Below are 12,975 nucleotides of genomic sequence, written 5' to 3' on the forward strand. Positions count from 1 at the left end.
TTGCTTTGCATTTAGTTTGATCGTCTGTGTGTCTGCTAAAGTACTTGTAATCAAGCCTGAGCCTGGGTACTACTACATCAGTCTGTATACAATGCAAGTTACTCCGTAAATGTGTTTATCTACGTTCATGTTATCATAGTGAGTTATATATCCACTCAGGCTTCTGACTGCATTCCTATGGCATTCAAATTTGATTTTAAACTCTTTCCTAATGGTATTTTTAAAGTTCATAAATTGAGTGTGTAGGGAAGCTGGTGGTAACTCTTTGTATCGATAAAGTCGGGTGACTCTGGGTATCAGCATTCTCTAGCACGAGGTCATTCCATCATCTTGCTAAAATTACTAACTTTCCTGTAAGGAATTAGATCTCTTGTTAGGGATTACGTCTCTGGATAGGGATAACCTCTAGCGGTAGGGATTAAATCTCTCGATAGTGATCAGGTCTCAAGGGATTAGGTCTCTGTAGGAACTAGGCTTCTCGGTAGGGATTAGATCCCTCCATAGGGATTAAGTCTCATAGAAGGGATTAAATTTTCTGGTACCTAAACTTCCTCTCATTATCACTCCATTGTAACTCCATGTTTATACACCATCTCTCATTACAACATTGTAACCCCACGTTCATACACTTCTCATTACCACTCCTTTGAAATTCCACATTCCTTCATTATAGACAATCCCTCTCCATTTCATACCTTCCCTCACTTACCCTCCCTCCCTCCCTCCCTCTGCAAAGTACATCTTCCCAAGGGGTTGTAAGTTTTAATAACTTCTCCCCTCTCTGTTGTCCCTCATCTCCTTTAAGGACTAAGGTCTGCCCCTCTCCCCCATCGTGCCCTGAAGACTCAACAATAGCTTTTTTCTTGTACAGGTCTGTTGTTGCCTTTATATTCCCCTTTTTATGTTTATCATTAGTGGTGTTGTTTAGTTTGTCAATAGAAATCGGATTATTTTTTTCCTGGAGGAGGTCTTAGTCATATGATGCCTCACTCATTCCAGTTTGTGGTCACTTATCCGAAGACTTAACTGGCTTACAGTCCACTGCGATCGATATATATATATATATATATATATATATATATATATATATATATATATATATATATATATATATATATATATATATATATATATATATATATATATATGCAAACACACACACAATCTTCACTTCACTGGCCTATCACTACATAATATTTACTACATACCAGCATTTAGTTAGGTACTCTTCAAGTCTCGCTTCGTTTACAACATAACCCCCTCTTTAATGTTCACCCTTCTTCACCCCTTTCCCTTTAATTTTAGACTCCCTTGGGGCTCTTCCTCACTAACAAGCTCCTTAACTGCCGTCAACCTCATGGCTCCCTCCTCCTTCACTCTGTCTGTCTGGCTCTCGTTCTGTCTCTGTCTGTCTCTCTGTCTGTCTCTGTCTGTCTGTCTCTCTGTCTCTGTCTCTCTCTGTCTCTTTCTCTCTCTCTCTCTCTCTCTCTCTCTCTCTCTCTCTCTCTCTCTCTCTCTCTCTCTCTCTCTCTCTCTCTCTCTCTCTCTCTCAAGTGTAGGTTTTCAATTTTTCAGTAAAATGGTTTCTTATTGATTTTGAGGAAGGTGAGAAAGTACTGCTGTGAGTGTAGCACTGACAGCATTTAAAGGTCAGGGGTGGAGGGAGAAGAGGGGATTCAAAAGGCAGGGATTGTGGGAGACGCTGGGATTTAAAGGTCTGAGGTGAAGGGAGGAACAAGGATTTAAGAGTCAGGGATGATCGGATGTGCAGTGATTTAAAGGTGAGGGTTGAAGGGAGGTGCAAGGATTTAAAGGTTTTAAAGGTTATTGATAGAGTAAGGTATAGGGATTTAAAACTCATGGATGGATGGAGGTGCAGGGGATTTAAAGGTCGGCGATGGATGGAGGTGGAGAGGTTAAAATAGAAGTAAAGGAGGTTCATTGATTTAAATAGAAGGTAGGGAGATTCATTGATTTAAATAGAAGGTAGGGAGGACTGAAGGAGAGTGTGCTGGTGTAGTATACTGAAGGACAAGGCAGTATAGTACAGTGCTTTATATTTTATGTTCGTAATACGAGACTCATCGTCCCTCCAGTGACTTACTGTGTGGGTGGCGAGTGTTGGTCGGAGGTAGAGAGTGGGTAGCGACTGTGGGTGGGTGGGGACTGTGAGTGAAAGGGAGAGGGTAGATGGCGAGTGTGGGTGCCAGAGCGAGTGTAGGTGGGAGAGTGAGGGTGGGTGGGGAGTGTGGGTAAGGTGGAGGGTGGGTGGGGAGAGAAGGGGTGAAGAAAAGAGTGGGTGGGGTGGGAGGGGTGAAGAGAGGGCAGTGTGGTATAGAAAAAGGTGGGTGGTTTACTGAGGGGTGGGTGTAAGGACAAGGAGGGTGATGGGGGCACCAGGGACTGCCAGGTGGGTGCTAGGTGGGTGCCAGGAGGGTGCTTGTGGGGGGGGGGGAGTGCCAGAGGAACAGCAGTAGTCTTCAGAGGCCACAACCCACTTTGCATACATTATCAACAAGGTGTCGCGGCTAATGATATACTCCAGCCTGGTGCTGTGACAGGCGCTGTGGAGCTCCACTGGCTGTGGCTCGTGCTGTGACCTAGGACACACTTGACTATGGCTCGTGCTGTGACCTAGCATACACTTGACTGTGGCTCGTGCTGTAAGGCAGGAGACATTTGACTGTGGCTCGTGCTGTGACTTAGGAGAAACTTCACTGTGGCTCGTTCTGTGACGCAAGAGACACTTGACTGTGGCTTGTGCTGTGACGCAGGAGACACTTGACTGTGTCGCCTGCTGTAACGCAGGAGAAACTTGACTATGGCACGTGCTGTGACACGGGAGAAACTTGACTGTGTTACGTGCTGTAACGCAGTAGAAACTTGACTGTGGCACGTGCTGTGACGCAGGAGAAACTTGACTGTGTCACGTGCTGTAACGCAGGAGAAACTGGTGGCTGTGGGACTTGATACATTCTTCTCCTTTTCTAAAATTGTCGTTTCTTTCCGCCTCAGACTTCGTCTCTGGTCTTCTCTCTCGCTCGCTCTTGCTGGAACACCTGACGGTATCCTCATTGTCCTATTCGGTTTATAGCGTTTATTGAGAAGACGTTTGGTTTACCAGGCACTTTATCAGTACCTAATGGATAGATAAGTCCCTGTAGACTTTATCAATCCCTGATAGATAAAATCCTGGTAGACTTTAACAGTCCGATAGATAAAGTCCTGCTGAAGTCTCCCTGCTCAGGCTGGGGGATTTCAGCAGAACCTCATCTCCATCCTACCTGATGGAACTTGATCACCATCCTACCTGATGGAACTTGATCACCATCCTACCTGATGGAACTTGATCACCATCCTACCTGATGGAACTTGATCACCATCCTACCTGATGGAATTTGATCACCATCCTACCTGATGGAACTTGATCACCATCCTACATGATGGAACTTGATCACCATCCTACCTGATGGAACTTGATCACCATCCTACCTGATGGAACTTGATCACCATCCTACCTGATGGAACTTGATCACCATCCTACCTGATGGAACTTGATCACCATCCTACCTGATGGAACTTGATCACCATCCTACCTGATGGAACTTGATCACCATCCTACCTGATGGAACTTGATCACCATCCTACCTGATGGAACTTGATCACCATCCTACCTGATGGAACGTGACAATGAAACATAGCTGCCCTTTGTTCCCACTGTATAATAATTATATAGAATAGTGTAACGGCACAATGCTGATGCATTCAGTCTTGATATATACAAAAATCTCTCCCACTACGAACTGCATGACTTTGCACTCGGTTGAGTTGAACCCTGATTCCACCTGTTGAACCACCCTTGCCACTCTTGAAGGTCTTCCTGTATATTTGGATTTAGTGACTCTGTTTAAATAGAACAGTTTGTTTTAATTGTTTCAGCACTGATGATGGAGTTAGATACTCCGAAAACACTTGGATCATAGATAATGTTGAGATATCAAACGAAGATGTTTTCCACTACTTTGATGTTTCTGTTCCTTATTAGTCTTAGAGTTCCAGGAGGAAAATCTCTTTCTGATGATGATGATGATGATATATATATATATATATATATATATATATATATATATATATATATATATATATATATATATATATATATATATATATATATATATAATATATATATATATATATATATATATATATATATATATGATATATATATATATATATATATATATATATATATATATATATATATATATATATATATATATATATATATATATATATATATGTCGTGCCGAATATGTAAAACTGGTCAATTAGCAAGAACTCATTTAAAATTAAGTCCTTTCTAAAAATTTCTCTTATACGTTTAAATATATATTTTTTTCATTAATGTTGGTGTAAAAAAAATTAATTTTGCACCAAAAGAATCTTAGAAAACTTACCTAACCTTATTATAACAAGAACAATTTATTTTAGCCTAACCCAACTATATATATTTTACATTTGTTTATAATAATTTAATACTAAACAAACACAGCGAAATATATTGCTTTCGTTAGGTTTAGAATTATTCTGGCGAAATTATTGCATACACAAATTTTCACTTGTCCTATATGGCAAGATGAGCGTTGCTATTTAAGCCAAGATCGCAAGTTCTGCCTATTCGGCACGACATATATATATATATATATATATATATATATATATATATATATATATATATATATATATATATATATATATATATATTCTAAATAAAATTATATTCTATCACTGATCCTTGTTACACGTGTCCGTCATCATGACTTCTTTATTGCCGTCACTACCTACTATTCTTTAGGCATTCCTTTATCCATTTATAACTTTCTTTTAACATTTGCCTTCTGCTCGTTTCCAAAACCACTCGACATATATATCACCTGGCACCATTGTTGTTGTTGCTTCCATGACGCGTTGTAGTTTTATTACTTGGTTTCATGTGTTGAGGTTATTCAGTGGCTGTTGGTATTTACTTACCATAAAGCTCTCTCTATTGTCCATGATTCCTATATGATGACCTTGACTCCGGTGTTCAGTTCCTCATATTCTGCCAGTGATCGATCATCATCTTTCCCTCATATTCTGCCAGTGATCGATCATCATCTTCCAGTCTTATTATTTAGGCTGTTTTGGTCGTCACTGCTGTTTCCTTACTTACTCTTATGTAAAGAAAAGACCTTTGTGGGGATTGAGCTAGGAAGATGGGACAGAGTAAGAATAAATTTTGTGAAAATGTCGCTAAGGAGAGAGTAGCCAAGGTACTTAACCCAGGTGCTGGGCGTATTATTTTACTCGCAGGTGCATGTCATGACCCCCGTCTGGGCACATAGAAATGGCTGAAAAGGGAAGCGGCATCATTTGTACTGATATGTCAGTCTCGAATTGTCACATAACCTCTCAGTCAGAGGGATGTTAGAAAATATTTCTTCAGTCATAGAGTAGTCAGGAAGTGGAATAGCCTTGCAAGTGAGGTAGTGAAGGCAGGAACCATACATAGCTTTAAGATGAGGTATGATAAAGCTCATGGAGCAGGGAGAGAGAGGACCTAGTAGCACTTAGTGAAGAGGCGGGGCCGGGAGCTGAGTGTCGACCCCTGCAACCACAATTAGGTGAGTACCAGTTTTAGCTTTCCTGCTTGGCTCCTCTTCTTCCATCTTCCGTGTTCTGTGTTTCTTCATTTACATGCCTTTATAGTTTCCCTTTGGGCTTCCCGCAGCATTGGTTAAATCATGGGTGTTTCTCTCCCAGTGTTTGGTATAAATCATTGTGTGGCCTCCCGACACTTTCTGGCAAGATGCTCCATCATCTCCTGCCTTGTTTCTCCTTCAATTTCCGTTTACCATTGGTCTTTGCTCAGGAAATTCATTATCCCCACATAAGCACTTATTTCCCCGTCTGATTTTCTCTTTTTCTTTCTTCCCTTACCTCTTATGTCCAGTTCCATCATTGCATGTGTGTTTCGTCTCCAGGGATAGTCTCATTTCTTGGTCCCGCCTCATAAACTATACTAGTTAGCATTCTTGGTTCTTAGCCTCTATAGTCTTATCATATCTACTCTTATAGCTGTGTAGAGAGCTCCTTTCTACCACCATCTCTTCAAACTCATTGCAACTTCCCGCTAACGCGAGGCTGAAAAAGTACTTCTTAACATCCTTTTATTCATCTGTGTCTCCTTACTTGTTAATCTGTTCACATCTGTTTCTTCAATCTTTCTAAGTATCTTGAACGTCTTCGTCGTGTCTTCCCCGGTTCTTCGGTCTATAATATCCTTTGGTTTTTTAATGTAGATATATTCACATAAAGTGGTAAACCCATGGGGTGTTATTCAGCGCTGCTCGTTAGATTAAATTACTTAAGTATGTCCCCACAGAGCAGTTCCCTCTACTCCAGGACAAATTTTCCTAAGAATATCTAGACTTTCTCAGATTTCTGTAGCTGCTGTAACCACGCGTGGACGCCGTACTGGTACTCGCCTATATGTTGTTGCAGGTGTCAAATCTTAGCTCCTGGCACATCCTCATAACTTACAGCTTGTCAGATTAACTACCTTCTAGCCTCATGGGGCCTATTTGTGCATTATTATCACAAGTGATATAGTATCATCATTAATACTATCAGGTATCATAATTAATGCAGACTGTCAGGTATCATAATTAATACAGACTCAGGTATCATAATTAATACAGACTATCAGGTATAATTAACACAGACTATCAGGTAGCATCATTAACACAGACTACCAGGTAGCAACATTAAGACAGATACATTGGGTAGTATGCTACTAACATTGACAAACATACCAGTGAGAATAGTTGGTAAGATAATTATCAGTTGTCTCGCTTGGATCATTATAATCAGTTTATTATTGTAGACAATTATAAATGGAGTTTATAATTAGATTATTAATCCGGGATAACCCGTTGGGATTCTTCGATTCTCTTCCCCAGGATGCGGCCAACAGCGATCGACTAACACTCAGGTACCTGTTTACTGCTAGGAGAACAGGATAACTAGGTGTGTCGACACCTGCCCACACGTCTCGACTCTCGCCCATTACTGACTCCATGTCCTTCGGTTATAAGCTGAACTTTATCCCACTGTGTTAAAAGTTCGTAGATCTCTGCCACTAGCCTTGATATACAGTGTTATGCCAGAACGTGCTCTCGACTTCATAAAAACGAATAAACATGTAGGAGGTGCTTCACGCTGCTTATAACGAGCGTGATGACTATAGAACACTCAGTAATCAAGGTGCCCTGGGACCGAGCTTTGCTCATCTACCTCTCTAAGGTTTACCACAGAGAAACGCCGGTAAATATTGTCATGTTATATCATCTGAGATTCCACAGTTATGTGAAGACGAATGTTTGGGGGTCAGACTTGAGGAGAGGTGCTTGTCAGACCCGTACTCCACCGGTAACGCATGTTCCACAATATTGTGAATGTAATGACACGGAAGAGGTGGAATGGTAGGAGCTTAAACATCAGGACAGGTGCCTGTCAGACACATGCTCCACCAGCAGGAGCATGAACATTTAAAAGTGCTCTGTGTGAAGCCCCGACTGTTGCTCAGCATATATCACGTTGGAATCGCCTGAAGATTCCTTCTCCCTCCTCAGGAAAACAGTTAAGTTATGCAAATTCTTAGATATGCTTATGTTACTCAAATTTTATCCAAGTTAGGTTGCAGTGTTTAATATGATCCATAATTATGAATTATCACATCAAGAAATGTGCATATCTTCAACTAACTGTTTTCAGTGAGGGGTTGTCTTCAAGTGATCTTTCTTCTCTTAAAATTGCATAAAATTATTTCTTCCATGAATCTTAAAATATTTTTCGTACTAAAAGATGTGTATAAGTTTAACTCCCCTGGTTAAAAATGTGTACACCAAGAGATGCATATCTATTATTGTACATATGCTGAAGAGTTTAATACCTGTTGACTGGTAGGAAACAGGTTACGTATAGCCTTGTACACACGTGGAGTACAAGCCTTGTGTCTTGCAAAGTAAGCTTGTGGTTGCGCAATGTGCATTATTTTGGAAAACTCTCAAATATGTTGCAACACTGTCTTCAGCGGCACCATAATAATAATTTATTTGTAATTGTGTTTGTAGTTACATGATCAGTTATATTCATGGTGTTCTGTCTTCAGTGTTTGTAGTTACATTATCAGAGCCATCATGACGTCCTGTCTTCAGTGTTTGTAGTTACATTATCAGAGCCATCATGGCGTCCTGTCTTTAATGTTAATCTATTGTAGATTATTTGAATTCCAATGGGTATACCATTGAATACCTCCATAGTGGGTTTTAAATGTTGTATCTGTTTATCAGAGCACTATGGAGTAGTGTTCAACCGTGCACAGAAATACCTGGAACTTGAGAATTAAAAAACAGCGTGCACACGGTGCACCGTAAATGCTCTTACACAATATCACACTCAAATTAGTATTCCAGAAAGACGTGAAGCCACACTCCTTTCCACATAAACAGTCGTATCATGGGTAAACCTGCCTAGGTTGTGGCTCATACAGGTTTAACTCTTAGTTAGATAATAATAATAGTAATTATAACAGCAGTAATAATAACGACGATGATAAAAATAGCAGCAATAATAATAATAATAATAATAATAATAATAATAATAATAATAATAATAATAATAATAATAACAGCAATAATAATAATAATAATAATAATAATAATAATCATAAAATAAAAGCCCCAGACGTATTGGAAGTATTAAAGTGTTGAGCAAAACGTCTACTCACAGAACGACGTCTGTAACGATGATAAAAATATACGTAGATGGAGAGAATTGGTACACAATTCCGACTTGATAGATATGCACAAATGCATTATAATGCGATCCTTTCTCGACAACGTTTCGACCACACAGTGGGCGACGAAGCCCACTTGAAAATCATTACGTAGGCTAAACGTTGTCAATAAAGGATCGCATTATCTAACAATATACACAGCCTGCTCATTCTGTTTGGAGCCTAAAGATCCAGAGTTCAATTACCAGGTTTGGCGAGGTATGAGGGTAGGTACATACATTTGTTACCCATGGCCACCTAGTGCTAAATAGGTACCTGGGTATTAACCGACTGTCGTGGGTTACAGTCTGCGGGAGAAATAAAATGAAAATAAGCAATGTTTCTTGACACTGTTTAATACCATCCAGGGTGAATCAAGAGTTTCTTCTTCTCTTCCTTCTCCTTCTCCTCTTCCTCCTCCTCCTTTCCCTCTTCCTACTCCTTTTCCTCCTCATTTTTCTCTCATTCCTCCAGAGAGCTTTGCTTTGTGTCATTCAACTTACCACGCTCCCAGCTCCTTGTAGGTTTTGATTCAGAACACACACACACACACACACACACACACACACACACACACACACACACACACACACACACACTTATAATAACCCACAGTTTCGTCAGAATCCCTACGTTATAAAATGTTACATTGACAAATAAGTGGATTATTATTATTATTATTATAATCATGGGGTAGCGCAAAAACCCGTAGGATTACACAGCGCCTGTGGGAGGGATGGAAGGTATTCAGGCTCAGTTCACAGAACCGTAGCACAGATCCAGTTCCCTAGATCGAGAGCCCCTCACCAGCGTCAAGGAACCTCCCTTGAGGGGACATATAAGTGGATAGTAGTGTAGACAAGAGCAGATGTTACCATGACAACACTCCTCGCGGGAGAGAGATGATGCCACCGGCTTGTACAGTGCCATCACCTGCTTGTACATTTCTGCCACTTGCTTGTACATTCCTGCCACTTGCTTGTACATTCCTGCCACTTCCTTGTACACTCCTTCCACCTGCTTGTACACTTCTTCCGCCTGCTTGTACACTCCTTCTGCCTGCTTGTACACTCCTTACACCTGCTTGTACACTCCTGCCACTTCCTTGTACACTCCTTCCACCTGCTTATACACTCCTTCCACCTGCTTGTACACTCCTTCAAACTGCTTGTACACTCCTTCCACCTGCTTGTGCACTCCTTCCACCTGCTTGTACACTCCTTCCACCTGCTTGTACACTCCTTCCACCTGCTTGTACACTCCTTCCACCTGCTTGTACACTCCTGCCACCTGCTTGTTCACTCCTTCCACCTGGTTGTACACTTCTGCCACCTGCTTGTACACTCTTTCCACCTGCTTGTTCACTCCTTCCACCTGCTCGTACACTCCTTCCACCTACTTGTACACTTCTTCCACCTGCTTGTACACTCTTTCCATCTGCTTGTACACTCCTTACACCTGCTTCTACACTCCTGCCGCTTCCTTATACACTCATTCCACCTGCTTGTACACTCCTGCCACCTGCATGTACACTCCTTCCACCTGCTTGTACACTCCTTCCACCTGCTTGTTCACTCCTTCCACCTGCTCGTACACTCCTTCCACCTGCTTGTACACTCCTTCCACCTGCTTACACACTCCTTCCACCTGCTTGTACACTCCTTCCAACTGCTTGTACACTCCTTCCACCTGCTTGTGCACTCCTTCCACCTGCTTGTACACTCCTTCCACCTGCTTGTACACTCCTTCCACCTGCTTGTACACTCCTTCCACCTGCTTGTGCACTCCTTCCACCTGCTTGTACACTCCTTCCACCTGCTTGTACACTCCTTCCACCTGCTTGTACACTTCTGCCACCTGCTTGTTCACTCCTTCCACCTGGTTGTACGCTTCTGCCACCTGCTTGTACACTCTTTCCACCTGCTTGTTCACTCCTTCCACCTGCTCGTACACTCCTTCCACCTGCTTGTACACTCTTTCCATCTGCTTGTACACTCCTTACACCTGCTTGTACACTCCTGTCACTTCCTTGTACACTCCTTCCACCTGCTTGTACACTCCTTACACCTGCTTGTACACTCCTGCCGCTTCCTTATACACTCATTCCACCTGCTTGTACACTCCTTCCACCTGCTTGTACACTCCTTCCACCTGCTTGTACACTCCTTCCACCTGCTTGTACACTCCTTCCACCTGCTTGTACACTCCTTCCAACTGCTTGTACACTCCTTCCACCTGCTTGTACACTCCTTCCACCTGCTTGTACACTCCTTCCACCTGTTTGTACACTCCTTCCACCTGCTTGTACACTCCTGCCACCTGCTTGTTCACTCCTTCCACCTGCTTGTACACTCCTGCCACCTGCTTGTACACTCTTTCCACCTGCTTGTACACTCCTTCCAACTGCTTGTACACTCCTTCCACCTGCTTGTACACTCTTTCCACCTGCTTGTTCACTCCTTCCACCTGCTCGTACACTCCTTCCACCTGCTTCTACACTCCTACCTGCTTGCACACTCCTTCCACCTGCTTGTACACTCCTGCCACCTGCTTGCACACTCCTGCCACCTGCTTGCACACTCCTGCCACCTGCTTGCACACTCTTGCCACCTGCTTGTACCACAGCCGCCAGGCAGTACCGCCTGTCATGCAGCTCACATGTGCATTTAGTTATATATGTTACTCACAGGAAAGCGCTAATCCAGCAGGAGTCATACAGCTCCTGGGAAAGGGGAGGCAATGAGGTTTGATCAGAGGAAGGTGAGGGTAGCTTCAATTAGTTAGATTAAGAGGCCTTCACCAACATTAAGACAATGCACTTGATTATTATTACAATAAAAAATAAGCGCTAAACCTACAAGGGCTTGAAGGATGCAGCTAGTGAACTTCCAAGTCAACAATAGTACCTAGGCTAGTAATAGGTACTTCGTTGCTAGCCAGTTTCATATCGCATTATTGATGGTATCCAGTACAAGCAGTTAATGAATTAAGATGCATGTGCAAGACTTGTATACCTTTATAACTGTAAAGATAACCAGTGTTCCCACACCTGCCTTATTTGTCACTTTGTTTTTGATGTTGATGTTCTTGACCCTAGATCATCACCTCACTTTCCTTTGTCTGTATCTGTGTATATACTCCTCTTCCTCGTGTACTGTCTACTGAGTTGATAAATCACACTGTGTGGGCGAAACGTCGTTAATTAAGATATCAACTACATCTGTGTCATTGACTCCACGTTGTTGGCATTTATATACGATTCTTGTTCTAATTCCTGGGTATCTGTGTATTACTTGGTAACAACTGCAGCAGGTGTTAGGCCTTCTCCTGAGGCTCGTGTGAGTGTTAGTTGACTTGTGAATCACGGAAAGGGTAGGTTTTGAACCCATGAGAAGTCAGTGTTGTAACTAGCATGCCAGTGCGTTATCTACTGGACCACGTCGGTCCATGATTTCTATGCAGTCTTCTCATTACGATTTCGTGAGTCTTGACTGTTGTGCTTCTCATTCTGGGAAACGACTTCAAAAAAGACACCATTGGAAATAAGCCACGTTGATTTCCCTTGGTTACCCAGGGTTGATAATTCCTGCTTAAATCTTTTTCAAGAAGAATTGAGGCCTGGTCTCAGACCGGGCCGCGGGGGCGTTGACCCCCGAAACCCTCTCCAGGTAATCCTCGGAGTGCAAAACCCAGCTTACCTCAGCCAATGCTTCTCCAGTTACAGGGCATCACTAGACAAAGACCAGCGTCACGAGACAATTCTACTGTTTTCTAACGAATGGAACACCAGCATCAGTTTGAGAGACGCGATATACACTACAGAAAACGGTTGCTTGCAATGCCGAACTTTAGGGCAAACTCCTCTACACCTGCGGCGGGTTGCACTGGCAACCGGTCGATGACGGTGGAGGGGAAGGAGGGGAGTGGTGATATGAGTAGTATTGTAATGGTTGTTGGAGGTGTTGCGTATGTGGGAGGTGGCAAAGGTTGGTGTTGTTGGGGGTAATGATGTTGCTAGTATGTGTATGGTGGAAATATAAACACATATGCAGTTTAATGTGGTCGTTTATTGACAACGTTTCGCCCACACAGTGGGC

General features: G+C 42.3%; 1 protein-coding gene across 1 annotated transcript in view; it reads left to right on the forward strand.

The window, feature by feature from the left end:
• LOC128698195 (proton channel OtopLc) overlaps nucleotides 1–12,975 on the forward strand; it is a 1,090,877-nt gene that overhangs the window by 228,503 nt on the left and 849,399 nt on the right. The gene's annotated exons all lie outside the window — the stretch shown is intronic.

Source organism: Cherax quadricarinatus, chromosome 63, assembly GCF_038502225.1.
Source record: "Cherax quadricarinatus isolate ZL_2023a chromosome 63, ASM3850222v1, whole genome shotgun sequence".
NCBI lineage: Eukaryota > Metazoa > Arthropoda > Malacostraca > Decapoda > Parastacidae > Cherax > Cherax quadricarinatus.